The 11,982-nt window shown below is 58.2% G+C and overlaps 1 protein-coding gene across 1 annotated transcript in view; it reads right to left on the bottom strand.

The window, feature by feature from the left end:
• GAS6 (growth arrest specific 6) overlaps positions 1 to 11,982 on the bottom strand; it is a 33,783-nt gene that overhangs the window by 15,625 nt on the left and 6,176 nt on the right. The window contains exons 3-4 of the mRNA XM_007466354.1: positions 5,483 to 5,507; positions 4,024 to 4,086 (exon numbers count right to left, since the gene is read on the bottom strand). The gene's annotated coding sequence lies outside the window, so the exon portion shown is untranslated. The remainder of the gene's footprint in view (positions 1 to 4,023; positions 4,087 to 5,482; positions 5,508 to 11,982) is intronic.

Raw genomic sequence — 11,982 nt, 5'->3', positions numbered from 1 at the left:
CCCCCCCCCCCCCCCGGGCCCGAGGTCGGGGCCGCGGCCCCGGGGGCTTGGACTCCCAGGGAGCCGTTCCGCGGGCCAGGCGGGCAGACACAGAACATTCCCCTCCCCTGGCGGCCGTGTCCACCCCGCCAGGCCAGGACCCCGGCCCACGCGACCCCTGGCCTATGGGGCCCAGTCCGCACAGGGGGCGCCCACAGCCTCCCCGCCCACCCCTCGGGTGGGCCTGCCGCTTCTGCCTCCGCTTGGACACGGCCCAGGCCGTCTGGGCCCCGGGCTCCGCTGCTCCCCTTTCTCTCCGACACGTGCCGGCCCCACGGCCTGTAGGTTTCAGCAGTGCGGGTGACCAACGGCCATCCTGCTTCTCTGGATTGTCCTGCTTTCAGCAGAGGGGAACGGGGCACATTTCCCGGGGCCCTGGAGACGGCAGGGCAGCCGCCCGGCCAGGCTCAGCCCTGCGATGCCGCCTTTCTGTGTGCCAGCGGCCACTACCTTCTCATACCCGGGCGTCCACCTGCAGCACCTGAGCCAGGCACTGTCGTGCGTCTTTATTCACCGAGTGACGGGCCCGTCTGAGCGCTGGGAAGCCCACGGTGCTCCCGCCCTCCCTCTGCCCCTGCCCCGTGTGCAGCTGAGGTCACCATTCACTCCACAGCCTGGTCACTAGGAACAGGCCAAGCCAGCAAGTGACCGCTGAGAGCGCCAGGCTGCTGCCTGCGCTGGTGGAGCTGCCAGGCGGGCACTCACCCCCGCCTCTTCACTTCTTTCTCAGGACGCTGACGTCCCTAGCCAGACGCTGGCCTGGGGGCAGCGTTTCCACCGTGGGCTTGCTCCTGGTCCCAGGAGGGCAGTGGGCTCCTGTGTCCCCCGGCTCAGCAGGCCTCGCACCAGCCCCTGTCCTCGGTCGGCATGGACCCAACACCGTGCTTTGTCCTCTGCGTCCCTGGGGGTCTGGGCGCCCGGTCACCGGGGACCCCCTCCGGGAGGGCCCAGCATAAGTGTGTGCGCAACCCTGGAGCCAGCGTCTCTCACTGGGCTCTTCTCGTGGCCTTTCCTCGGGGCCCCTCAGAGCTCGCTTGTTCTGCACGATTACAGCCAATGAAACACTTGCAAGTGTGCCGCGAACACAGCACCTCCAGGTACTTTGGAGACTCATGCACAGCTGTCCTTGGTGGACCCTGTGGGTGCCTTCTGCCCCTAAGCAAGCAGGAACTGGGTCTGGCGCTCGGAGAGTGAGGAAGGGGGGGTCCAGCAGTCGGCCCCGTGGCCCCCATGCCGCTGTAACGAGGGCTCCCCTGGGGGACAGGAGGGCCGGGGCGGCTGGGGTCAAGCCCACTGCCAGGGCTGAGATGACGGATGGGTCTGCTTCCTGACACTGACTCTGCAGGACGGGCTCTGAGGGGGCAGGGAGACTGGGGCGGTCGGGGGGACGTGTGCTGGGGCCCGGACAGCACCCGAGCCGAGGGTCCAGCTGTTCCCCCAACAGCACTCGGCACATCAGAGGCCCTGCAGGAGGGACGGGGAAGATGGGGTGCATCTCCACTCGACATATTTGGTGAAAGACTTAAAGTTATTTCGGAAGGACACACCTGGGCTCGTTACCTTCGTCTGGAATTTGCCTAGAATGCCTACCCACCGCCGCCCCCCCCCCCTTTAAAAATCAACCTCCCCTGGGGTGGGACAGCTCCAGGAGGTCCCCACAGGGACCCAGCTGGAGAACTCCGCCACCGCGGCTTTCGTCTGTTGCCCTGTTGGGAAGCTTATCTGTGGGGCAGAGGAAGGAGAGTGTTTGCAGGTGCCCCTGAGGTTCTAGCAATTCAGTGGACGCAGGCAGCCTGCAGAGGGGCTCAGGGCGGAGTCAGACCTGAGCCCCGACCCGGGCCCCCGACAGGCGGGAGGCGAGGGCCATGATGGCCGAGAGAGGATGGAGGGAGAGGCGGCTGCTATGTGGACAGGGCTGTGAGGCACCTGCTGAGGCCAGCAGAGGCCTGCCTCAGTGGCTCTTGCTCCCACTTCCAGAAATGTGTGGGTGTGACAAGTTATAAGCTGGGAAATACATGCAGATGCGGGCCATCATTCTCACAGAGGAGAAAAGGCACCGAGACCCTTCCTCGTGGAGACAGTCGGCCAGGGCTCCGCAGACGGCATAGCCCAAGTCTTCTGGGACCCAAAGGCAAAGCCTCAGAAACCGATCCCGGACCCCCGGGGGAGGCACATCTAGAATAAATAACCACACGGAGCCCCACCTCCCCACCGCGTCAGAGACGTCCGAGGCAGGCTATAAGCTTAAACATGAAATATCAGACAACTTTTTATAGTCTCAGGAAAAGGAGAGCCTGAAACCCAGGAAGTAAAACAATCTAATCAGTTTGAATACATAATTTAAAAAGAAGGAACGGGTATGGCAAGTTGACAGCACCAAAAGTCTGCTACAAGTGAAGCGTAATGACAGGAAGCTGAACTGCCGTGATGCTCCCATGTCTGCCTAAGGCCGGTGAGGTCCCACTCGGCCTGGGGGGCCGAGGGGCAGGGCTTGCTCACGTCAACCGGGATGTGTGGGTGCGGGCTCCGGTTCCTTGAGTGCACACTGGCCTCTGCCCCTTACTTGCTCTTGGGAGGCTGCTGAAGTGTCCGTGGGTAGCCCGGGCCTCACAGCAGGGCCCCCGCCCTCGATCAGTCTCTCACTTCCTTTGTGCGCCTGGGCCGGGTTGGGGTCTGTGACCCGGGGCGAGACAGGCAAGGCCAGCGGCTGGCGTGTGGGAGGCTGGGTGACCGGTCACAGCAGCCGAGCCCTGCCCACCAGGCCCTGGTGCCAGTCCTGGTCTTCCACCCGCCCTGGGCGACCCTGCAGTGCAGGCCCGCGTGCAGCGCAGGGCTCCCTGTGCAGGGCTGGCTGTGCGCTCAGAGCCCGTTTCCTCACCGGTGGAGCCGGTGCAATAAAGCAGCTAACATCTGGGCTTGGCGGGGACGAAGTGGCCACATCACAGAGCTCTCCGGCCACAGCCAGGCCTGGAGTCAGGCTCAGCTGAGACGGGCCTATGGGTCTACATGTGGATTAAAGTTCGTGCAAAATGTCAGTGTTACGTATGATATTTTAAAATAATAATAATAAAGACGCATGATGAGCTGAAGATGTGCTACCTTTAGCACAAATGGCTAATTTGTAAAATATATCAACAGCTCCTACAAATTGAGACAGTAGGCAAAGACTCTCCCAACAAACAGAAAAAGAAACACAAGGTTCCTCAACATATGAAGCTCAGCTTTACTTATGAGTAAGAGAAAAATAAACTGAATTGACTGGGGGCCTTTTTTCACTTTTTCTACTGAAAGATATAAAAAAGTAAGAAGCAATACACTGGGCTGGCGCAGGTACTGAGAGAGGCACTCCCGCCCTCCACCGGGGGGGACGGGTAACGGGGCCGGGTCTGCATCGGAATTGAAAAAGAACACAGCTTTCCCTCTGCAAGTCCACTCTATTCTGCAGATATATTCAGACAAGGAGGTCACTCTGGCTTTGCTTGTTACAGTATAAAACTGGAAAGGGCCCAGGTGTCCGCCAGTGCACACTGGTTAACAAGCACGCTGCCCACCAAGCGTGAGTGTGGACGCAGCCCCGCGTGCTGGCCTGGCTCGTGCTGACACAGGAAGCGTCTGCGAAACGTGGAGGGGAAAGGGCGGTGGGGTCATGGGTTCAGGAAGCTGCCACCTGTGTGGAAATAAGAGACTCCGAGTACATTCCTACGGGTCTGAGAATATTCTTAGAACCGGTGGCCATGGCAAAAGGGCCCCTGACTGACCAGGAGGCAGGGCCGGATGCACCTTCTCTCCACCTGTGAAAGGTTTACACTTCATACCGTGCGAATTTCCTGCCTGTTCGAAAAGCCAACACGTACTCGCTTAGAAAAGGAAGTTCAGGGCAAAGGAGCGGACCTCAGGCAGGTGCCGTGGCTCCAAAGACAATGGAAATATAGCAAAGCCCCAAGACCCCAAACGCAGGGGCTTCGAGGAAGGAGACAGACTTACTTTGTACACAGGTGATGAAATCTGTGTTCTTTTTGTACGGAGATCCATGTTTACTGATGCATTCTGCAAAACAGAGAGGGCAGGGTGTCACCCTCCGGCACGGGGCCAGCAGACGTGACACTCTGGAGGGAGACTAGTCATGCTGACACGGAACATGGAACACCGTCAGACAGAAGACGTCTCCACCCATGGGCAGAGCTCTGTCTCCAAGGAGCCTCGGACCCCTGCAGCCTCCTGGTGGGGTTCTTTCTGTCGTACAGAAGGCTCTCCGGTGGCACTCAGGAAGCTTCTGACCGTGGTCAGAGAGCTGGCCTCCATATCAACCTGACCCCCGCTTGGAAACAGTACCCTTGGTTTGATGGTCAATCTCTTTGGCGAACCAGCCCCCTCCTCCTCTATGCTGTCTGACCACATGCTCCACACGGAGGCCAGGGGTGGGCGGGGCCGCAGGCATCCTGATGATCTGACCTTGACCTTGACCTTGGGCATAATGGGTGCTGGTTGAGCCATTTCACTGGCCCTTTGGTGGGTTGCTGCTGCCCATCCACGCCTCGGAGGACATGGGCACAGGCAGTGGACAGCACTGGAGGTGGCCCAGGGGGCCACTGTCGCCTTCGCCTCAGGAAACAAAGCCGTACACCCGGGAGCAAGGCCGGCAGGGAGCCCGGATGGGGCTCCTCAAGGCCAATCGCAGGTGCACTACGCTTGTTGCCAGATACACGCCCACAGAAGGTACCTGTAGGAGGCTATGAGGCCAATGGAAAATTTACCAAAATGCATTTCACACAATTAAAGAGGACAGCCCTGCAATGCTTCTCTCTCACTATAAGTAGAGACATGAAAGAGCCCTTAAAACCGTGTTGATTAAGGAGCAGTTCACAGGGGAGCTTTCAGGTCGTCCTGAAAACACGGGATCGCCTTTGCCTTTTCCTCTCGTTCTCCCCACAGTGCTCAGTGCGGCTTTCCAGGCACCCCCGCCTCCATACACACACATGACTGGCACTCGGAGAGTGCCATGACTGCTCAACGGCCAAGGCTGTTAGCCTGCCCGTTCCTGTTGTCCAAGTTAAACAAAAGCATTTTTTAATGTTCTCAGCTTTAATTAATAACATGGTATCAATAACCAGAGTCCGCATAAGCAAAAGCTCTTTGGGGTGTTCAGTGATTTCACAAGGGCAGAGTCCTGAGACCAAAAAGCCCGAGAACCACGAAAGCAATCATATTTCCAGTTAATGAGCTAAGCCTGGAATCAGAGTGGGGCAGAGGTCTGCAAACAATGGCATTGGCTGGAGGTGACACTAACGTGGTCACTATGGTATAAAAGACACAAACTAGGGCTTTGCCCCGTGAGCCCTGGAGAGCTCCCAACTCACTGTGCGATTAAGCATGGTCCTTCTGGGAACAACTCGGTGATGAGGTGTGAGTCCCCAAACAAAAGGAGGAAATGAGTCCAACTTACCTAAGTACCTTGGATAAAAGTACTCCTGCGGAAAAAGAAAAAGAAAAGGCAGCGGTTAACCGGCAGAGTGCCCGGCGTCTGGGCACCACCCCCTGGCGGCTGGTCCACCAAACCTCACCCTTCTCCCCCAGCAGGAACGGCCCGGCCCGGGAGGCAGGTGCTTGAGGGAGGACGGCTGCCCAGAAAGCCACTCTCTGCCCTTGAGAGGGCTGGGGGAGGGGACGGAGGGAGGGGCGTCCCTGGGGCCAGGCAGCTTCTGCAGAGTGACGTCTGCACACTGAGACGAGACCTGCGGTAACCAGCAATGCTGTGCCGGTGAAGCATCTTTCAGGAAGACAAGAAACATGCCAAGAAAAGACCAAGCCTTGGACCCCGGTGGTCGCAGGGGCCCCTCGGGAGATGGGAGGCCTCTGTCGGACTCCCAGCAGCTACTGTACTTGTAAAACAAACAGCTGGATGAGGGATGGAGGGTGTAAACGGGGAGTGCTTTTATCCATGCCTGCAAATTAAGAGATGGGTGCTGGGCAGTGAATGTCAGGTGAGAGAACACCTGCCTGTGCCCATCCCGGCAGCAGCTCCGGGACCCCACACGCTCTGATGTCCCGCTCAGGGCTGATCGCTCAGGGCTGATCGCGGAGCAGTTTGGCCCTGTATCCCCTCCCTGATGGAACCAAGGGGCCGGATGTTGGGTGTCACCTGCTTGCTCACGACCACCCTCCTAGGAGGGTCTTGCTAATCAGCCCCATTACCACAGAGGAGTAAACTGAGGCTCCAGGCCGGCTGTGGAGTCTGACTGAGTCCCGTCCCAGGGAGGGCAGGGGCGCCGGACCCCCCGGGGCCCATGCTTCAGGCCCGCCGGTCCCCCACCGCCTCACTTGTCCCCTCCGCTCGTGCTTGGCCGGGGCGTCCCGCGAAGACGCGTTCAGATGTGCTTTTATAAAGTAGCGTCTGGTAAAGATGCTTCTTGTAAAACTCAACTTCTTTAAAAGAAAAGTAGGGATCAGAGCAAGCTTGGGACTCATGCAACACTTGCGAAGGTGGCATTCATGCGAATGTGACAGAGGCAGGCAGGAGGGGACTGCCCTCCTCTCCGCTCCCAGGCCCCCGACAAGGCTGGCTGCGTTTCTTTCTCCTGCTTTCAGCCCCACACTGGCTGGCACTGGGGACGGAGAGACAGACAAGTCTGGGGCCTTGTGACGAGAGCTCTCAGGGTCCCGGGGGTTGTGGCATCTTTCGGGGTTAGAGGGAGAACAGAGGCCACTGGGCTTTGCAAAGGGAGGGAATTTGGTTCTGAAATAAAAGATTCAGGATGGACGCAGGAAGTGCCCGCTCAGGCTTAGGAAGCCAAGGGTTAGACTAGGGTTGGACGTGGTGAAGGACTGCGGGGCAAGGACCCGATCACACACACGTTTACACGCTGCAGCCTTCCGGAAAGGCAGATTCTATTCTTCAGAATCGTGACTAGTTAATAGTAACGTGTAATATGTTTTAATACTGAGCCCTACTGTTGTGAAAAGTCAGGCTCCTCAGCCCTCCATGCCGCCCTGCTTCCCGCAGGTCTGTAAACATGGGAACGTGTGGCCTGAAGCTCCTTCAAGGAGCTGCGCGCAAGGGCAGCTGGGTCCACCTGGGTCTACAGCGAGGCTGCATGTGCTCTGGAGCTACAGGAAAAACTTCCCTGTGAGCCACCTCCTCTGTCTCTGCTACTTGTGATCTGCCCCCCGAACAGGAAAGGAGAGCAAATCTGCTTTACCCCTGAGCTCCTCAGAGGCCGGCCACGTCCCTGCGGGGACCAGGTGAGGCACGGAAATCCAGCCTTGATGCTGTCCCACCGTTCACCCGATGGCCTCACTTCCTGGCCCTGCGCATAGATGGGCCAGGGGATGCCCGCTCCCGGCTCCGCTGACCAGCGTGGACGTTGCCTTGCAGACAACGTGTCGGTGGTGCATGAATCTTTTTGTCGTGGAATGTCTGGGACTTTTACCTGGATTACGCAACATGACCGGAGTCACACATCACACTACCACAATGTGGTTACTTCTCAAACAGTAAACTGAGAATTTAATACAGAACTGCCCTAAGTTGTTTCCAAAAATCTCTACTCTTTGACAAAGTAGGCTGGGACTTGGGTGTCAGGACAGCTTTACTTACTGACATGACACGTGTAAAGGTGTTTTCCCTAGGGAACAGTCGGGAGGGTTGACCGATCCTTTGGCCACAGCCTTGCTAGTAAATCTGTCTTCTGGCAGGAGACCGTCAAGGTCACGGCAGCCTGAACTGCCCTTGCCGAGGCTTTGGCTTCCTAAGACCGTGAAGCTCACAGCGGCCCCTGAAGACGCCCTCCGGCAGGTGGGTGCCCAGGCTCCACTGGTCCCGCCTGGGGACCCGGAAGGGCTCCTAACCCCTGGGGCTGGCGTTACACGGCTCCCCATGTGTTCTCCTAGCACGGTTCATACAAAACCCTTTTTTCCTTCCTTTCTCCCAAATTCAGCTAAGATTCTCCAAACCAGGTGCAAAAGACTCCACAAGACAGAAGGAAACACAGACACCACTTCTCAGAACACGGACCTCTGGGATCCCCCAGGCCCTGCTCCACCCAGAGAACCCAGGGCGGACCCTGCAAGGGGGGCAGTCCCCAGAGACACCCCGCGAGGGCACTGGGTCCTCTCCTTCCTCAGACACTGAAGCGCACGTTGCAGGGAGGTCCTGGAACAAAGTACTGGGTATGACCACCCAGTGGCAGGGGTGACGCTGGGATCAGCCCCGGCCCTGACCCTGAGGCCCTGCTGCAGCTCTGCACGTCTGTGTGTGTGGTTCCCTGGGCTGCACGTACCCCCTCCATCCCCATGGCTGTCCCCTCCCACCCAACCTGCACCCATGTGACAGGGACAGCGGCCCGAGTGGGGGGGCCCTCGAGAGTGGCTACGCCCACTGGGAAGCCCAGTTCTCCGGGTCCTCTTCACATCAGTTTTAGGATGATACGCGCTGCTCTGGATCCTCAGGGCCCTGGTACGGGCAGCAGCAGCTCTCGGGGGCATGGAGGCCCTGGTCCCCTTACCACCGGCCCCTCCCTGCAACCTGCACCTGCCCACGGCACATCCCTCTGCTCTGGGCACCCGCTGCACCCCAGCTGCTGGCGGAGCACGTGCACACAGGCCCTGGGCACCCCCCACCTCGCCAGGGTCAGCAGGGCTGCAAGGCAGGGGGTGGCAGCCTCCGCTCACCACTCAGCTGCGGGCTGACAGGCTCAGGGGCTGGGCGACTGCTGAGGCCCAGTGTGGGGCAAGAACCAGGGCAGCAGAGGGGGGCTGGTCCCTCCAAGCACAGGTTGTATGAGTGCAGCTAAAAAGACCCATGTGAGAGGCGTGTTGTGCAAAAACTCTCTGACGTGGCTAAGTACAGTGTCTCCTGCCAGGCATGAAAATACTCTTGGAAATGAACCTCGTAAAACAGGTTTGCTTCCAAACACCTCCCCCCAACAGCAGAGATTTGCAGTTGCCATCCAGCATCTGCAATCCTCCCTTCAGCCTCAGTAACAGAACTCTGGATTTAGTTAGAGCTGCAATGCACCCAGCTACAGGACTGCACTTCCCAGCCTCCCTTGCAACTAGGGGTGGGCATGTGACTAAATTCTGGCCAATGAGATACACACAGAGAGTGAAACTGAGTAAATAGAGTGGAGTACTTTGGTTCTCTGGCCTCCTTGCTGGAATGTAGATGTGATGGCTGGTACTCCAGCATCTTGCCCAGTGTGTGAGGAGGCCTGGAAGACAAAGGCCATGCACCAGTACAGTGGAGCACAAATAGGTCATGGAAGCCCCCGGGCCCCCACGACTGAGCAGCCCCGGGCAGCCTGCCTCCCACCTTTTACATGAGAGACAAATAAAACTGTCTTGTTTAAACCACTGTTGCTTGCATTCTCCAAATTTATGAGGCAAAAATACCAGGCTAGCTGAATTTGAAAAGTGAGTGCAATTTTCAGATTTGTAATGACCTGCAAAGTAAAGTTATAAACCTACCATGAGTCAGGATTTCATGAGTCAGTGAGAATGCTTTGGGAAATAACCAATGCAAAGGCACTGATAGATCAGGGTTTAGGCCAGTTAACGACGACAGAAGAGAAAGTTTGCAAGTATCATAGAATGGCTGCTTCAAGGCAGAGTAGCCTGATTATCTAGGATTAACAAAGGCTCATGGGACTATGCATGAAATTGCCAAACACTTTTTGTGAAAATGTCTCCATTTATGGTAAGGAGAATGTAGGCTTTCTAAAAATCGTCATTATTTCGAAAAAATATGCCCTGCCTCTCCCCAAAATCTTCCTTCAATCTTTCTTTGTTCTGAAAACTTAGCGCCTAATTACATTTATAATACAATTTAGTAAAGCATGAAATGGAATAAATTTGCCCTTATAATTTACGGTTTCATTCCTCAAGATCGACTGGTGCCCTCACCGTGCAATCTGATCAGTTTTCAGTGGCTCATCTCACTCGACGTGGCCCTTCATCCCGTCTAACGTGCTCTGCTGGCGGAGGCTTCTTGGGGCTGCTGGGCTCTCACCTTCACAGCACTGGCTGGCCATCCACAGCTTTGCCCGGAAACCCCTTTGTTCTCAAGGCCAAATGCAGCGACGCTGCTCACTTGAGTGGCTGGGGTGCTCACAGGCAGGAGAGGAAACAACTAAGCCACACTGGATACTACTAAGCCTCACCACATACTAAGCCTCACCCGGTGCTAAGCCTTCCCTGCCAGGCCTGCCACGTTCTCTCTGGGAAATGTGATCCACGAAGGTGAACCAGCAAAACTTTATCCAAACCATGGCTATGCTGCACTGAGGGATTTCTAAGCACCAGACCCCATGCTAAGTCCTTCCTACACCCTTGTAGTGGCACAACAATGACCCCAAAGACGTCCAGGTCCGCCTCCCGGCAGCTGTGAATATGGTGGGCTCCACAGCGAAGGTCAGTGAGGTTGCTGACCGGCTGACCTTGGGAGGAGGTGATTCCCCTGGGCCATCGGGGGCTCAGGGGACCACAGGGTGTGCAAACACGGAAAAGCAAGGCAGCAACAGATCCAGAAATGGCAACGTAGAAAGAACGCCGACCTGCTGGCCAGGAGGATGGAGGAGGGGCCCGAGCCAGGGATGCGGCACCTCCAGAAGCTGGAAAAGGCAGGCGTGGGTTCCCTACTGGGGCCTCGAGAAGGAAGCGGCCCCAAGAGACGCATTTCAGACTCTGGCCTCCAGAAGGGTAAGTTTCTGCTGAAGTGTTACAGCAGTGAGGAAACGACACATCTTCCCTGGAGTCAGGCAGGGACGCTCCTGTCCCCGCCGACCTGTCCCTGCCGACATGTGGCAGCTGGCCTTGCGGAGCTCAGGCAGCGCAGGACCAGGCGGAGGGACAACGCTGTCTGCCTCCCGCCCACAAAGCCATGCCCACCAGCCCCTAGCGGGATGCCAGCCCCTAGCAGGGCGCCAGCGAGTAGAGTGCGTCCCCCAGGAGCTTGTGGAGCAAAGGGGCAGAGCGGGAACCAGGGGGCTCTGGGCAGGGACGCGGCCCTCGTGGTCTCCAGCGCCAGGAGGGGGCTTGGTAGGCAGCCTGGCTGGGGGCTCAGGCATCACCCCAAAGCCACAGGGAGAGACCGTACGCGGCTGCTTGGCAGTGTGAATGGGGACCGAGGCGCAGCAGGTGGGACGGAACGTAGGCCTGTCCTGGGAGGGCCCCGAGGAGGCAGAAGTGGTAGCACGAGAGATGCACCATGGAGGCCGCGGGACGCGTGCTGGGGTGGAGGAGGGCGGGGGCCGCAGGCTTTGTCCGGAGGCTGCGGCCACGGCGGTGCCGACGGGAGAGAGGAGGAGGTGAGAAGCCAGAGCGAGCGAGTAGAAGAGCAGAAGAGGAAAGGGGACATCGCCCGGGGGTCAGGGAGGAGCGGCGACCACCGTCCCTCCGCAGGGACCCACACAGGCTGGGCTGCAGCGGACTCGTGCTGCGGGTGACATGGGCAGGCGACGGTGGCGTGGTCACGCCAGCCAGGTCAGAAACGCAATGTTACGCTTCCCTGTTTACGTTAGTTCGGGAAAAACAAAATGATGTATTTTCCCATCATGCAAAACCCCCAAATAAAGTGCTGGACGGAGTACAGGGTGACAAGTTATCAGGACAAACAGCGCAGCGCCAGCACAGCCTTTGCACAAAGGCAGTGTGTCCAGGAGGCCCCGAGAGCGGGCCGTGCAGACGGGACCCAGGCTCGCCCTGGAGGCCGCAATCACTTGGGCTCAGGGGGACTCAGCCCTGAGTTCCCCCTGGTCCTCCCACTAATGACCTGACTCCCTTGAGTCTGTCAATTCCTGGGCCGCAGCTCAGGGACGCCTCCACGGGATGGCTCAGACTCTCGCCCGAAGCAGCATTCTGCGGTCCCGTGACAGATCATGCGACTGCACAGCTCCAGTCCGTTCCTGCAGCTGGAAGGGGGATGGAAGGGCACCTCGGCACCTTTCGGGG

This window comes from Lipotes vexillifer, unplaced genomic scaffold, assembly GCF_000442215.2.
Source record: "Lipotes vexillifer unplaced genomic scaffold, Lipotes_vexillifer_v1.1 scaffold791, whole genome shotgun sequence".
In the NCBI taxonomy this organism is placed as follows: domain Eukaryota; kingdom Metazoa; phylum Chordata; class Mammalia; order Artiodactyla; family Lipotidae; genus Lipotes; species Lipotes vexillifer.
Note: the sequence above shows the minus strand (reverse complement) of the source record. Positions and strands in the feature narration are given on the sequence as shown.